General features: G+C 45.5%; 1 protein-coding gene across 3 annotated transcripts in view; it reads left to right on the top strand.

The window, feature by feature from the left end:
* The first annotated feature begins 1,863 nt into the window (after window positions 1–1,863).
* CGNL1 (cingulin like 1) overlaps window positions 1,864–14,121 on the top strand; it is a 118,217-nt gene continuing 105,959 nt past the window's right edge. The window contains exon 1 of one of the 3 annotated variants that reach the window (XM_078619109.1): window positions 1,864–1,996. The gene's annotated coding sequence lies outside the window, so the exon portion shown is untranslated. The other 2 variants (XM_078619101.1, XM_078619117.1) reach the window with 2 other exon arrangements.

Here is a 14,121-nt window from a genome sequence, read left to right as displayed (position 1 = left end):
TGACCCAGCTCATTGTCTCGCCACATGTGGCGCACGGTATTCATGATCCATTACGCCAGGGCATTGCACAATTGCTCAATAATAGACTCGGGACATCAATGTCTTCTTCTGTCCATACGTCCTCCATACATTTCGTCCGCACACAAAAGCCCCTTTTGAGAACTGCCAACGGTGCTCTCGTGGGCTATTCTCAGCTAGGGCAACAGAAGACCCAAGAGCTAGAGGCTTGCATCAAGTGGAGGACTCTAGCATTAGTTACCTACACTTGAACACGGGCTACACCCAGGGCCGGATTAAGGCGTGGGGGCTTTAGGGGCTGCAGCCCAGGGGCCTCCGCCAGCTGGAGGGGCCTCCGGAGATGAAGTGAAAAGTTATTTCATTTGTGAGTGCTGAATTTTATTTGTTGTTAGCCTTGTAAAAATAATTAAAAATTTCTTTAACTTTGTTTTCCTTTTGAAAATATTACTGGGGGTCTGTCTCACAGTACCTGTAGCCCAGGGGCCTACAAAATGTTAATCCGGCCCTGGTCACAGTGGTCACTGCAAGAGGACTTTTGGCCCGTGGATTCGTTTCCCATCTGACTCTACTCCCCCACCATTCCGCCACCGCCTCCGGCCATCATACTCTCTCCCTGTCTCGTCTCTCGATCTTTTTCTCCCACTCATGCTTTCCACGCTCCCCCCGCTTCCGAGATCGCAATTAGGGATCGCAAAGACGGATGTGCACCCCACTTCTTTTGTATCTTAATAAAGGCGTGGAAAATGTATATACAGTAAAAAAAAGAACACTAAACTTCGGGAAAAACGTTTACAAAGAACCAAATCAATGGATCATTGTACAACGTTAATTACTGAGCTCGCTATTTGAACGTTATGACGGTACCCCGGCTCTCGCATAATGTCCGTGATGCAGTAATTTTTAGTCTAATCTTGATTTGAAGCTTTCGTAACTGCAGGAATCCATACTCTCTGCTTCTTTCGGTAAAGTCACGTAGGTATAAAATAAAAATAAATCACGACGTTTCGATTACAACACAAGCAACCATCATCAGGTGGGGAAAACCACAGCAAGAAACATATTTTAGTCTGTTGATGGTCGGCGATGCGGCAATCGACTCATCTCGACGAGCTGTTACACGATGCACTATTCAAAGTAGATTTTTTAAAAAACGTATTTGCTATGCTAATGTTTGGCGTTTCGACATCGCGGAGGAGCACTGATTTCGGATTGATTGGTACCCCAGTCTCGGAGTTAAGTAACACCCCTGGAAGTGTCCCAGAAAGAAAATATTTAATTGCCTCGGCCATTCTTCTGTTGCGTGTAGTCACTTTAAGATGTTTCATGTTTTTGTTTTGTTGCGGTTGCACGCGAGTCAAGAGCCACATGGCTCACGGGGTTATACCTAATACATTAAACTGAATATTTTTTAATTTGGTATACCAGGGTATATCGCCATAGGGATCATTTAATAAAAAAATTAAGTTTGTCAGGAAATAAAAACAATTGAAGCAAAATAACAATAACAACGGTGAATACCATATACCGTTTTTTTTAAAGCAGACTATATCAATTATCGTGGATATTATTTAAAAGAAACAGGAATATCACTGCAGTGACGTCACGCATGTTGCACGTAACACGCGAGTGACGTCACTTCGCGCGTGTGCACCACCGACCTGAGGCCGACGTCACCCAGGTCGGTGTATACACACGTAGTGACGTCACCCAGGTCGGTGGTGCACACACGGAGTGACGTCACCCAGGTCGGTGTACACACGCGCGGAGTGACGTCACCCAGGTCGGTGGTGCTTACACGGAGTGACGTCACTCAGGTCGGTGTACACACGCGCGGAGTGACGTCACCCAGGTCGGTGTACACACGCGTGGAGTGACGTCAACTCCGCCCCGTGCTCTCGGTGAGCGCCGCGGGTGTCGTCGGCTCGATCCTGAGGGCGCTCACGGCGCTCGCAGCCTCAACACCACCACCACTCACACGGTGAGTGCGACTCACCACCTCCTCACCACCACACACACTCACTCAGCCTCCTCACCACCATCACTCACACGCGGTGAGGGCGACTCAGCCTCCTCACCACCACCACTCACACGTGGTGAGTGCGACTCAGCCTCCTCACCACCACCACTCAAGTGGTGAGGGCGACTCAGCCTCACCACCACCACTCACACGCGGTGAGTGCGACTCAGCCTCCTCACCACCACCACTCACACGTGGTGAGGGCGACTTCGCAAGCTGCTAACCACCTCCTCACCACCACCACTCACGCGGCGAGGGCGACTTCGCAGGCTGCTCACCGCTTGGTTCGCGGTGAGGGCGACTCGCTCCGTGCTCTCCTCCCTCTGCCTCACAGCGGCGCCGCGTGCGAGGGGAGCGCGCAGCGAACGCCGGGGTCAGAGCCGCGGGTGACGCCGAGAAACGTGCTGAGGTCCACCACCACCAACCACCACTACCACCACCACGACAATCACTACCACTACCATCACCACTACCACCACCACCATCACCAACAACCATCACCACCACCACGACTATCACCACTACCATCACGACTATCACCACTACCATCACCACTACCATCACCACTACCATCACCACCAACATCACCACCAACATCACCACCATCACCACCAACCACCACCAGCACGACAATCACCACCACAACCATCACCACAACCACCATCACCACCACATCCATCATCACCATCACCACCACATCCATCATCACCGTCACCACCACGACTATCACCACCAACCACCATCATTACCACCAACATCGCTTCCATCGCCACCAACCACACGAATCACCACCGTCACTAATACCATCATCACCACCACAACCATCAACCAAACCACAACCATCAACCAAACCACCATCATCAACCAAACCACAACCATCATCAACCAAACCACCACCATCACCAACCAAACCACCACCATCAACCAAACCACAACCATCACCAACCAAACCACAACCATCATCAACCAAACCAAAACCATCATCAACCAAACCACCACCATCACTAACCAAACCATCACCAACCAAACCACCATCAACCAAACCACAACCATCATCAACCAAACCACCACCATCACCAACCAAACCACCACCATCATCAACCAAACCACAACCACCATCAACCAAATCACCATCATCAACCAAACCACCACCATCACCAACCAAACCACCACCATCACCAACCAAACCACCACCATCATCAACCAAACCACAAACATCATCAACCAAACCACCACCATCACCAACCAAACCACCACCATCACCAACCAAACCACCACCATCATCAACCAAACCACAAACATCATCAACCAAACCACCACCATCACCAACCAAACCACCACCATCACCAACCAAACCACCACCATCACCAATCAAACCACCACCATCACCAACCAAACCACCACCATCATCAACCAAACCACAACCATCACCAACCAAACCACACCACCATCACCAACCAAACCACCACCATCATCAACCAAACCACCACCATCATCAACCAAACCACCACCATCACCAAACCAAACCATCACCAACCAAACCACCACCATCACCAACCAAACCACCACCATCACCAACCAAACCACCACCATCATCAACCAAACCACCACCATCACCAACCAAACCACCACCATCATCAACCAAACCACCACCATCATCAACCAAACCACCACCATCACCAAACCACCACCATCACCAACCAAACCACCACCATCACCAACCAAACCACCACCATCACCAACCAAACCACCACCAACCAAACCACCACCATCATCAACCAAACCACCACCATCAACCAAACCACCACCATCAACCAAACCACAACCACCATCAACCAAACCACCATCATCAACCAAACCACAACCACCATCATTGACCTCGTGCTCGGCAATCACTGTGATAAGTTTTCAATGTAATACTGCAGCTATTGTGGTTGTTTAAGCCTCGTACAAGCGACTGCATCAATTCGTAAATGCAAAGCAGTGAACTGCTGCTGCTGCTGCTACTGCCAGAGACGATGTCCTTGCGACTTGGTTATTGACGTTTCAGAGATCAGTGTCCAGGCTGTAGTCTCCCTCTCAAGGAGTTGTAATGTTTTTAATATCAGCGTCAACTCTTTGGTTCTTTCGGTTAAGTCACGTAATAGAGTACGACGTTTCGATTGCAACACAAGCAACCGTCATCAGGTAGAGAGACAAACACAGATACGGAGACGCACAGACAGACACACAAGCAGAGACACACAACACAGAGACACGCAGAGTGTGTCTGTGTTGTATGTCTCTCTCTGTGTGTCTGTGTTGTGTGTCTCTCTCTGCTTGTGTGTCTATGTTGTGTGTCTGTGTTGTCTTTCTCTGCTTGTGTGTCTCTCTCTGTGTGTCTCTGTGTTGTGTGTCTCTCTATGTGTCTCTGTGTTGTCTCTCTCTGCTTGTGTGTCTGTCTGTGTGTCTATGTTGTGTGTCTCTGCTTGTGTGTCTCTCTGTGTGTCTCTGTGTGTCTGTGTTCTGTCTCTCAAATTTAGTTCTACCTGATGACGGTTGCTTGTGTTGCAATCGAAACGTCGTATTTTATTACTTAATGTATTTTATTTCTACGTGACTTTACCGAAAGAACCAAAGAGTAATTCCTGCAGTCACGAAATCCTTAAATCAGCGTCAACGTCGCGCTTTTCAGAGATTGGAGAGTGCACGCGGGGGGGGGGAGAATCTTAAGTTTTCGTGACTGCAGAGATCCATACTCTTTGGCTCTTTTGGTAAAGTCACGTAGGTAGAAAATAAATCAAATTAAATCACGACGTTTCGGGCGCAACACAATCGTCCGTCATCAGGTGGGACAACCACAGCAAGAAACAATTGCTTGTGTTGTGCCCGAAACGTCGTGATTTATTCTATTTTCTACCTACGTGACTTTACCGAAAGAACCAAAGAGTATTGTAGATCTTACACGCCGAGACTTTGAGTGGTGAGAGAGAGAGGAAGATCTAAAAATACTCGAGGCACGGGAGAGGGCGATATCCGTGAATTGTCCTTCGTAGAGAGGAGAATGGAGAGGAGGTGGAGAAGGCCCCACGCGTGTCCAGTCGCAGTGGGAGCAGCCCTCACCACCTGGGGGTCCTTGCAGCTCATACGAGCCACGTGGCCCTGTCTGTGTGTGCTCCTCTGTTGCTCCTCAGTGTCCTGCTCCTCAGCGTGCGCTTTAATGCACTCGGCGTGCTTCTCATCTCCAACACGGACACTGATCACGTTCCAATTCGGGCTCCCGTCAGAGCCTCGCATTATACTGGCCTGGACTTTTGCAGCTGCTTTAGACTAATTTCAGGGTGCTGATTCCAAATTTTATCTCAGATTTGCTCTATTACATCTCATTTTTATGCTATCGGTATACCCCATTTTCATTGATTTTACCCGAAATTAACTCTGTCACTTATGATTGCAAGTTGTTGCGAGTCAGCGACTGCTTTAGTGTTAAAATATGGTGCTGTATTTTTAGGATAGTGTGTTTATAATATAATTTTATGTAGATATCCACATTTATTTAATATTTTTCTTCTGCAGTTTTTATTGAAAATGCAATATTTGATATCTCAAAAACCTGTGATAGACAAAAACTGATGCCAGATTTGGAATCAGCACCCCAAAATTACCTTAAAACCGTTGGAATACCTTATGCCAGAAAAAGTGTGTTGACCAGTGTTATCCGCCATGCAGCAGAAAGCCACGGCTCCTATCGGCCCTTAATTACCCCCCTTGTGGCCTTCCTCACTTTGTTCCTTGTGATAACAGGCACCAGATACCAGCGACGTGATCCTGGAAGAGCTGATTTAACCACTCTGCAATTGCGGCTGTTAACATACAATCTTGTGTTGTGGTGCAATTGTGGGAGTATGCCTTTTTTCCATGGAGATAATGGTTCTTTTTGTTAAATATTTCCAACGCTGTTGGGAAATATCCTGCTCACTTGTTGCAATGCGATGGTGATGAGGGACGTTAAACTCTTATCGGTAAGCTCATTGTCACTGTATAACTCGGTTATTGGTTTCCGAAGTCATCAAGTCGATAATCTAATCCCGTGCAAGTTACAAAAATGAATGCACTAATTGGCAGGGCTTTCAAAGCGTTCCAACACAGGCGCACGTCCACGTTTGAGGCTTTCCAATGCAATTTTTAGACATTGCGGTCACTTTAATCGTCCGCCATGATCAATCCACTACTGGATGAAGGGCACCATCATCGCACGATCCTGCAATGTGAAGTTCCCACCGAGCGCCCGCGCTCCATCTCCTAGGTGCGCGTTCTCTTGTGCACCATCCCTCCTGTGGCCGACACTCTCAAACCACGTGCCACTGGTCCTGCTCGCTACGTCTCCTGCCCGAGACCACTTTATTACCGCTTGCAATGGTATCATTCACCTGCGTATATTCTTGAACCCATGCGGTGTTTTTTGCTTGGATGCATCTGCACGCGTTTTTAAAGTCATCATCGTCTCTGTTAATGTCTGATTCATAGCAGGAAACAAACCGAAGTTATTTAGCACAATGGCACGTTGCTTTTACGCGGTGGCAAGATATTTTCTCCCTCGCATGGTGTTCTGCCCGTGGTAGCGTGGATTTTTCTCCAGGTCCTCCGGTTTTTCCCTCCACATTTAGAAACACGCATTTAGAGTGTTTGGCTGCTGTACATTTCCACACAATAAGCCACTTCGTTGAGGAATTTTTTGTGGCGAGGTCGCTACTGAAAAATAGCTAACGGCTCAATGGATTTTGCCTGGTAAATAATATAGTTTAGTTTACATTTGTTTCGCCAAGGCAATGAAACCCACTCTTGTTCACCTCTTCACTTGATAATTTTGATCCCGAACTGCCTTAAGTAGCTGTCCGAGGTACACGGTCCTCTGCTGTGTCTTCCACTTGTCCCGTTCACAGATGCATCCACTTGTTTAGCGAACTCGCTGCATCTGACCGTTTGTTTTAAACTATCTTTCTCCTGGATCCGAGTTTTTGCAGCCTTTGTTTTCCCGCTCGTATCAATGTGTGCTGGATGACTGTTTAACTTGAACCACACTGTAACATTCCTCCTTTTCAATGGGCATTCGTAGGAATTCAGCGTGTGGCTGTACATGTTTACGTGAGTGGCCAGGGGGGGGGACAGGAGTCGCTCTGCAGTGAAGGCAGCAAAGAGGAACGGAGCGACTGGCCCATCGAGGTGAAACTTGCGCAGCGACTGCATGGATCTAACGATTCGTGGATTAATTCATTAAAATTGGTTGTTTTGGTCTCGTAACATTATTTATGAATTGCATTTGTCGCGTGAGGTGTGGTCATGGGAACCGTCATGGATTCCACATGCACCACAACTGCAATAAAATTAATAATTTCCACTTATAATGTGCCCGCAGCACCGTATTTTCTCACTCTGGAAGAGAGAGAATGACTCTGGCGTGAGGAGGAACCACACATGTATGTATAAAGTGTTATTGGCCAATTAGTGTGTGTTTACATATGGGAGCAAACTGGAGCGCCGGGAGAAACGCCACGTGCAGAGGGGCCAACACTCTGTCCCATACAGATGGAACAGGTGAAGTCCGTATTTGCTGTACTGCTTTCTGACTAGCCAGGCTATGGCACCTTCATGCTCGAAAATGCCATTGTTGCGAGCCACCAACGCTCGCCTCCACAGTGCTGTATTGCAGGCGTGCACCACCGCCTGGCTAAAATTAATCATGACCCATTATTGTGACAATTTATAAAATTGTGGTTTGGGGGGGGGGGTGACATCAAGGCCGTAGCCATGGAGTCAACATTTGGGGGGGACCAAATCTTCCAGGGTGTCTGGGGGTCCCAACCCAGAAAAATATCTAAATTTGAAAACTCATTTCCTGCCTAAAATATATATTATAGTTACGGCCTTGGGTGACATATTACATCCCCCGCAGTGGTTTTGGGAGTGGAGGAAATCGAGGAAGAGTATAGAATGTTGAAGTCACGGAGGTGTGACTGGGAGAGGTTTGTGAGTAATCTTGATTATTTCTGCAGCAATAGGTGACCCCGTAGATTATGCAAGCAGATGGCCATGGGGGCAGTGAGCACTCCAGCTCCTACCCAGAGTAAGGTCCTGTACACCTGGGAATGATCGTGGCAGCAAAGTGTTGCTTAATGTTTCATTGCATTTTTGCAGCTGCGTCGGCCTTCTGAGTTACCAAGTTACCTCGCTCATTGTAGTAAGATGAACGTGCACGTGTAGGAATTGTACCGGTGCTAAGACCGGGGCTGTACTGTAAATGAGATGACGCATATCAACTGGATTTGGCAGACAAGAGCTCTTGAACCGGTTGCCTTGCATGCAACACTCGAAATGTTGCGAACACTTTTCAAGCTTTAAAAAACAATCCCATAAAAATGCCGAGCATTCCTGAAGGCCTATAAAACAGCTCAGCTGTACAGGTGTTGTGGTGACCTCGGCGGCCAACACTAAACAAAGGTTAATACATTTATTTAAGCAATGTGAACAACGTTTCAGTCCCTTGTTCTTACCAGTTTGTGTGAGCGTTTTAAAATGTATCGTCAAACCAGCTGTGGCAGTGAATAAACTAACATTAATTCAAATGGAGGTAATACGATAATGAGAAGTTATTATTTTGTTAAAAACCATGACCGAAAACACTTAAATAAAACTGACTCAAAACTAAATATGATGCTTAAGGCCACAAGGCAACCTCACAGGCAAGATCGGGACCTTACTGCGGCTGCTCCTAGGGTTTTCTCTTTCTTTGCTGCCTTCACCGGGCATCTGGTGCCTCTTGAGTCTTTGGGCATTTCCAAAGACTCTTCAGGGTTCCTTCCACAATGTCGGCGTTCATTTTCCTTGGGCACCTGGTGTCAATCGGCGGCTCTTTAACGCATCAGTTGTGAAGCTATTGGCGTCTCTGAAGTAACGATAGTGCCTATACCTACGTGACTTTATCGAAAGAACCAAAGAGTATGGATCCCTGCAGTCACGAAAACTTCAAATCTATATTGATAGTGCCTCCTCGTGTGCGCAATCGAGCCGATAGTGCACGCAATGAATCGTTGCCCAGTACATTGGGGTGAGTGAGAGCATGCGCTCGAATCGACGGTGGTAGTGTTCTCGACTGTTTTTGTAAAGCAAATGCAAGGAGTTATTTATAAATAAATACCTAAAGCTTATTTACGAAAGCAATTTTATTTGTGGGCGGGTCCAACTGCACATGATTGACTGCCGCTTGATGGAGCAGGTGTTTACATTTTAGAGGCTGGCTCGTCTGAGGACGGTCTCCGCTGTTAAATGGATGTTAGAGACTTGCCATTTGTAGATAGAGGCAATTTAATTTAAACTAAAATATGCTTTGGAATTTAAAGCTTTCGTGACTGCAGGGATTCATCTTCTTGGTTTTTTCGGTAAAGTCACGTAGAAGGGAAATAATAAGTGAATAAAAATAAAACATAATAAAACATGTATTTTATTATGCTTTGGAAGTTAATAAACACGACTATCAGCCCTCGAATTTCCCTACAACCGGTATAGTCTAGGTCGAACTAAGTTTATGAAGTCATTTGACCCATCTTGCAAAGTAATGGGCAGTGAATTAATTTGTAATACGCAAGGTTTCATGCTTTGATTGAAACAATATTTACCACATTTTAAAAAATGTTGCTTCACGTACACGACAACTGTTGTTAAAAAAAATATAATATGGCACTGAATAAAACTCGACAGGATCAAACGGTACATGTTCAATATAGTCTTCCATAACATGAATGCGCATGCTCCAACCTATCCCTCAAGCGGTGTGATGGCAAAATCACAAGACTGGCCTAAAAATGCTAAGAATATAATTGGTGACATTTCACGCAGTGGACCTTCTTCACAGCACCAACAACAGAGGCGAGAGAGTTCACCAAATAATATAACCAGCTAATTTGTTTGCTTTCGATGGCAACGTTCACGAATGACTGCAGTGTTGTTTACCGATTGCTCCTGCACTCACGTTTCAGGAGATGCAATGAGCCCGTTCGCCGTTTGCGAATCATGTGCCACGACGACTCTAGGTGTCGTCACCAACGTAGGTGACTCGAGGGCCAGGTCTGTAAAGTGTTGACGTTGAACATCCACCCCATCGGACTCCGCAGTCGATCAAAGCGTTCACGGAAAGTTTGCACTATGCGTGTTTTTTAAAACAAATCAATGATGCTAAATTTTGCTACAGTTCTGAATATCACGAGGTAGCGAGATTATACATCCGCAACAAAAGACAAAACAGTTGACAGAAATTAATAGCGAAAAGATGTGGGTTAACGTAATACACAAACTCGTTAGTTTTATACGTAGGCTTTCACAACCACTATAGTTAATAATTAGTTTGTTTGGGATAGGTCGTATAGGTAGAGTGTAATTTTTCTTTTTACAACCCACCACCCTACAGAGCCAAATTCATGGAGTTGTCACGGGGGCAAATATGTCATTTGATTTGGTTTATCAGAACATTGGAATGTTGAAAAGCAAGCAACATTTTTGACAATCAAAGAAAATCTTGATTTTCAACATTCCTTTGGTTTTCTGAAAAACCAGATTGGTTGACATAATTGCCCATGACCTGACAATTTGATTAGATTGGCTCTGCCAGGTGGGGGAGGGTTATAGTGAAAACAATACTCACCATACCTGCACGACTTAGCCCCCCAAAAATTATAATGAATCGTAAAAAGGCAATTCTGTGCACAAGTAAATACTATGTTAGAACATTAACTGTTACCCACCCCTTGGAAATTCCACATTTTAAAATTGTAGCAGAGTGAAAAGTGCTCTCCAATAATCATGAGCTACAAATCGCAGTGCTGTGACATTATACGCTTGCTGCATCTTGGCCAAGGCCAATCAGCTGATGGAACAAGTCTTCACCGAAAGAGACTTGTTTGTGTTTATTATGTATGACCCACAATTCGAGGCAGTAAATAATACATTCCGTACAATGTTGCTGGATTGCACTGGATGGGCTCCATCGTTTGCACAGAAGGCTATTGGCCTATAACATAAGCACACCCAGTCATACTGATGAGACATCATACTGATGAGACATCTGTACACGTTTATACAGATTCCACAACTCCCCTGTGAAAGAGAGCTTCTCAATGGGCTCTTAATTGATTGCAAGTTACTGGTATAATTGTAATTGTCCTATTGACAGCCTAACCATTATCTGCCGCAGCTGATGTTAGCGGGGATTATTTTACTTAACATTGATTTATTTTTTGTGTAATAATTTAGGTTTCCCATTTGATGCAGCAGCTGGACTTTATTTGTTATGTTTGTATTATTTTGGGGACCCAGGTCGTCTCTTTAGTTGTTTACCTGCTTAAAAAAACTTTACATGGCTACCTTGTGAGCACCGCTGTGGCAGAGGTACCCCGTCGGAATGGGTGCGTAGTGTCGTTTGGATTGGCCAACCAGCTGCAGGCGTGGTGCCAGTTGTTTGTAGACCCCTACCTGGCTGGAGGCATGGGATTCGAGCCACCTGGGCTCTGGAGTGTTCTGCCGTGTGGAAAGACGAGCCCGTGCCCACTGCGTGCGCGCTCGTTAGCCGGTGTCGGAGCATCGTGTTACTGTGCATATCTGATGAACACCGCGTGGAATTGCGGTGGGTATAGGGTGTGCCATTGTAAGTCTGCTGTTCGCTGTGCAAATCCTCCCCATGCCACCCGATGCCTACTAATGTGTCAGAACGTTTACCGAGTAGTGGGAAATGGCCCATTCATCTGCACAGCAGGATGCAGCGCACTGCTGCATCTGTGGAGAGAAAGGCCCTATGGAAGAGGCGTTGGCAGTGCTTCTGAGTTGTCTTCCTGCGTTGTTGACCATGTGACACTTGAGGCTGTGCCCTTTGTGGGAAGTTTCAGAAGATAGGTTTTCAGTTGACGATTTAGATGGTAAAATAAAGTTACATATTTGTCAATTGGAATGAGTTTGCAGGAAATCAATTGTAAACTATGGTAATATCTTTAATAAAACACTTATCGGATAGGGACGTTTGTTAAAATCACTGAAAGAGAATAAGATTTAATTTTCCAATGGAATAATATTTTCATCACCATTTGAGCCAATTTTGATTTAATTTGAGTGTACCGAGTCATTGAACAAAAAATGCTTCAGCACTTGTGTCTGCTGGTGAGAGACAGCCCTGCTATCCTATGGGACGTAGTATTAGACAGTGGTTCACTCGATACGCTGTGAACCTGTCGATCTGAGTTTGATTCCTGGCCATGATATCTGAACTGTCCTTCCCTCCCACCCCACCATCTCATGCTGACCAGCGTGGTGAAGGATGGTCAAATAAACGCCCATGGCTGACAAGGCTTGGGGGGAGGCCTTAATCCTGCAGTGGATTGGCGAAGGGCTGTAAAAGTTTACTTTATTTGACAGCTGCTGGATGTACATTACCTGCTAGCATGGCTTAGAAAACATGGTCATTAACAAAACTAGAAAACAAAAAACTGAACGGTGCACAATTGTAGCATGGATAGACGCATGCTTGTAATTACATTGAGAGAAAGAGGTTATACATGGATTAGAGAAGTTAATAACATTGTCCCAAACTATTAATTAAAGTACTTGGGCAGGACACGTCACTAGAAGTGATGACGGACGGTGGTCAAGAATAACAACGTAGCGTATGGTGCGTGTCCAACAGCACGTCTACCTAGGAGATGGAGCGATGGGATCAGTTCGTGCGCAGGTGCTGGATGGATCGTTGCATCTCAGGATCATATGAGTTTGCACCAGCTTGGGGAAGCCTTCATCCATCAGTGGATTGATCGTGGCTGATGATGAATAAACTAGTCAAGCGTGCAAGTGTCCCGTCTGTGATTCTGGGAACATGTTCGCTCTCTGTGTGCTGGAATGAAAAATGAAAACCCATTTGGTGTGTGCCAGCCACACAGCATGGCCGGGGTCTGCCCTGCATGCTAAGTTTTTTCGCGGAAATGCTCAGTGACAACATTGTGCGTATTCTTGGCAGCTCACTCGACCTGCAACCGGGAATGATATTTTACGCCTCTAAGGAACGAAACAGGTAGACTTCTCCACAAATCTGGCTGTCGACTCATGAAGCTAGTTGTAATTACTGGCGAAACGTCGTACTCAGATTGTAAATGTTGTGGCTTGGTTCTCCAACACACCGGCGTGCTGTACGAGGGACGAATTGGCCACGTTCTGTTTACGTGACAACCCTTACTAGTTGGCTGTGTCGGGTGGTGGTGGGTTTAACGACACATTTATATATTTACGCGATCTAACCCAAAAAACCTTTACTATGGGGAATACCGTATTAGCTGTCTTTGCCGTGATCGCAAATTCCATGTTCGGTGGGTACAGACTTAAAAAATATTAGATAGTACCTCGTTGTGGGATGTGAATCAGCTTGAATGCATTGCAACCATAGACGCATTGCTTCATGAAAGCGTTAATCTAGACAAAACTCATAACGTCATAAGCTTGTATATGCTTTCATGCTTTATCATACAGCAACTGATTCATTGTACATTTATCAATAGTAACTTTAACATGCAGCAGCCACATCTATAGCACTTTGTAGTGACGGCAGATTAATTATTTTCACAGCAGATTTAACCCATGGCAACTTGCTCCCGGGAGACATTGATACGTAAAACCTCTGATCAAAGCAATCTTAGCTCTTAGCAACTTTGACTTATGTGTAGATTTAACCTGGATCAGCCTTCATGTGGAAATGCTCAAAGGTTTTAGCAGCTTTTGAGCAGATTTGATCCATAGCAGCCTCAAGCATCTTAACGAGAAATTTCGATTTAAAGCTTTCGTGACTGCAGGGATTTATCTTCTTGGTTCTTTCGGTAAAGTCACGTAGAAGGGAAATAAAATAATAATAAAAATAAAACATAATAAAATACAAATATTTTATTATGCTTTATTATAAAATACAAATATTTTATAATGTTTTATTTTATTATTTTATTATTTCCCTTCTACGTGACTTTACCGAAAGAACCAAGAAGACATCTTAACGAGATCACAATTGAAACATTCCACGAGGTCTCCAC

Source organism: Lampetra planeri, chromosome 3, assembly GCF_965212315.1.
Source record: "Lampetra planeri chromosome 3, kcLamPlan1.2.h2, whole genome shotgun sequence".
Taxonomy (NCBI): Eukaryota; Metazoa; Chordata; class Hyperoartia; order Petromyzontiformes; family Petromyzontidae; genus Lampetra; species Lampetra planeri.
This window is presented reverse-complemented; position numbering and strand designations above follow the sequence as displayed.